This window comes from Ranitomeya variabilis, chromosome 4 (assembly GCF_051348905.1).
Source record: "Ranitomeya variabilis isolate aRanVar5 chromosome 4, aRanVar5.hap1, whole genome shotgun sequence".
NCBI lineage: Eukaryota > Metazoa > Chordata > Amphibia > Anura > Dendrobatidae > Ranitomeya > Ranitomeya variabilis.
In genome coordinates this window covers 524827116-524830802 of record NC_135235.1, presented here as the reverse complement: position 1 = coordinate 524830802, position 3687 = coordinate 524827116, and positions in this window count along the sequence as shown.

Here is a 3687-nt window from a genome sequence, read left to right as displayed (position 1 = left end):
TGGGGAAAAAAAAGCTGTGCACATGGTGCGGAAAAATCAGTGCGGAATTGCTGCGGATTTCAAGAAGTGCATGTCACTTCTTTTGTGTGGATCTGCAGCGTTTCTGCACCCCTCCATGTTAAAATTCTGCCGTGGCAAAAACCGCAGGAAATCAGCACAAAATCCGCAGCAATTCCGCATAAAAACCGCACAAAATCCGCATAAAAACCGCGGCGAATCCGCGGCTGCGGATTCTGCCAGGAGCTGCGGATTTTGTGCAGAAAATTCTGCACCTCTTTTCTTACGTGTGCACATAGCCTTATACACTATAGGGCTACGTTCTCACAATGATTATTTGGTGAGTTTTTCCACTCTTTTAACTCTTGTGCATAAACGTCAGCATCATTCAGCTCCAGCAAAGTGTATGAGATTTATATAAATCTCATTCCCATTGAGATTTTTTTAGTGCCACAAAAGCTGACTTGTAGTGTGATTTTAGAATTCACAACCTGTTGAATTCTCTTGTGATAAGTATGTGTCGAATTTGCAGATTTTCCCCATAGACTAGAATGAGTTGAGGAAAATCTGCAGGTGAAAAATGCATGCATGTTTTTAGCATGAAATTTTATCCCAATCTAAGTGACAAAAGTTTCCAAAACTAAGTACCGTATATACTCGAGTATAGGCCGAGAATTTCAGCCCATTTTTTTAGGCTGAAATTGCCCCTCTCGGCTTATACTCGAGTCATTCCCAGGGGTCGGCAGGGGAAGGGGAGCGGAGCTGTCTAATCATACTCACCTGCTCCCGGCACGGTCCCTGCAGGTCCCTGGTGCTCCGGGCGCCGGCAGCTTCTTCCTGTAGTGAGCGGTCACATGGTACTGCTCATTACAGTAATGAATATGGACCATAGAGGTGGAGCCGCATATTCATTACTGTAATGAGCGGTACCATGTGACCGCTCAATACAGAAAGAAGCTGCCGGCGCCGGAGAACCAGGGACCTGCAGGGACCCCACCCGGAGGTGAGTATAACAGGGGCATATTCACCTGTTCCTCGTTCCACCATCGGCGCCGCTCCGTCTTCCACGTCCTCTGCATAGACGCTCAGGTCAGAGGGCGCGATGACGCGATTAGTGTGTGCTGCCCTCTGCCTGAGCGTCAGTGCAGAGGACCGGGAAGACACAGCGACGCTCTGTGGTGGAACGTGGGACAGGTGAATATATCAAGTGCCGGGAGCCTGAGAGACGAGAGGTGAGTATGTGACTTTTTTTTTTATCGCAGCAACAGCATATGGGCCAAACATCTCTATGGAGCATCTTATGTGGCCATAATCAGCATTTGTGCAGCATTATATGGGGCAAATATCTCTATGGAGCATCTTATGGGGCCATAATCAGCATTTGTGCAGCATTATATGGGGCAAATATCTCTATGGAGCATCTTATGGGGCCATAATCAGCATTTGTGCAGCATTATATGGGGCAAATGTCTCTATGGAGAATCTTATGGGCCATAATCAGCATTTGTGCAGCATTATATGGGGGCAAATATCTCTATGGAGAATCTTATGGGGCCATAATCAGCATTTGTGCAGCATTATATGGGGCAAATATCTCTATGGAGCATCTTATGGGGTCATAATCAACATTTGTGCAGCATTATATGGGCATATTTTAATATGGAGCATCTTATGGGGCCCATCATGAACTGTATGGAGCATTATATGGGGCTCCTGATTCAATATGGATATTCAAAAACACGTAACCTACTGATGTCTCAATTAATTTTACTTTTATTGGTACCTATTTTCAATTTTGACATTTACAGGTAGCTGCTGCATTTTCCACCCTAGGCTTATACTCGAGTCCATAAGTTTTCCCAGTTTTTTGTGGCAAAATTAGGGGTCTCGGCTTATACTCGAGTATATACGGTAGTTTTATTTAAAAACATGACATACCAAAACAAGACTAAAATTGCAGCTGAAAAAAACAACGATAAAAATGCATTAAAAAACACATTAAAAATGCAATGAAAAAACGGAAGTAACCTAATTTAGCTAATTGGTGCAGAAATTCTGCATAAAATCTGTAACGTCACAAACTCATCATGGAAACATTGACTAAGGGCTAGGGCAGTATTGGAGGATTCTGTGCAGGACATTATCAAGCCTAATGCCTATTGGATTGCTGTGACTATAGCTCTATCACAATTATGCATTGCTTATAAAACACCATCATATTCCACAGCGCTTTACAGACATTATAATCACTTTCCCCATTGGGGTTCACAATCTAAGTTCCCTATCAGTATGTCTTTGGGCGGAAAGCGAAGTACCCAGAGGAAACCCACATAAACACGGGGAGAACATACAAACTTCTTGCAGATGTCGTCCTTGGTGGGATTTGAACCCAGGACCCCAACCCTGCAAAGCAACAGTGCTAACACTGAGCTGCTGTGCTGACACTGAGCCGCCGTGCTGACACTGAGCTGCCGTCCTGACACTGAGCTGCCGTGCTGACACTGAGCTGCCGTGCTGACACTGAGCTGCCGTGCTGACACTGAGCCACCGTGCTGACACTGAGCCGCTGTGCTAACACTGAGCTACCATGCTGCCCCTCAATGCCATAAATGCCTGATTCACATTTCTGTGACTTATTTTGCTCTTGTTAAAATACCCTTGAGCAATGTCACCCATGACACCTGGTGCCAGCTATCTTTGCCACCCCAAGTGAGTTTTCGGCCCTCGCTATATCGCTTATGTCATTTATCCTTATGGATGTAGTATGGATGTAGGGATTGTGCTACCACAAGATGCAGAAAAAGAAATGGAAATGATAGACACTTGAAACCACACTCATGTGACAGCTGTTTACCATCAAAGAATTACATGGAGCTGCCTGCCTATTAATCTATCTCCCCATCAATCTGTTCAGTAATATCATTATCTCATCACTTTGTATGTATCATATAAATATGTGTCTCTCCATGTTATCTGCTCTTCTCTTCTGTTCATCTGTCTCTATTACATCTCTTACTCAATCTCTCTCCTATCAGAAGGAAGCCCCATGTTCCTGTACCAGCTCCTTTTTCACAGCAGACTGTCTAATGGAGGGGGCAGAACTCAGCCTCAGTTGCCATGGAGTTTTAGCCAGGGTGTGACGACACATCTAGCATCTCCTAGCATAGCGAAAAAAATCCTGAACAACCCCCCTTTTCCCACAAGACTGTCACCACATAACTTTCTGCATCTTACACTACCCCTTCTACCATCTCAGTTGTCTAGTCGTGCCATCTCTGATGCCGTGTCTCTATTTGACCTTTTAGTGGTAACGCCTTACCTCATACTCACCACTGAGCAACTGCAGTTGGCATTGCCTAGTACACTTCTGATCTAAACATCAGTCCTTACCAGCAAGTCTGCTTCCTAAATATAATGTCATGAACTAATTAGCAATGCTGATAGCTAATTTGTATACTTCCTTCCCAAGGAGCATTGCCTGAAATGTATCTCTTCAATAAGTATCGGTGCCCCCTGCGCTACGTATTCAGCATCTTGCCTAGAGGAGGCACAGTAGCCATCATAATCTGCCAGCTTTTCCCTAACATCTGCATCCTGCAGACACTCCTCCCTCACATTTGAGCCTTTTGATCATTGCCCAGAAGTCCTTGCTCTCACACCTCGATCTATTAGCAAGCACAGGGATTAGGT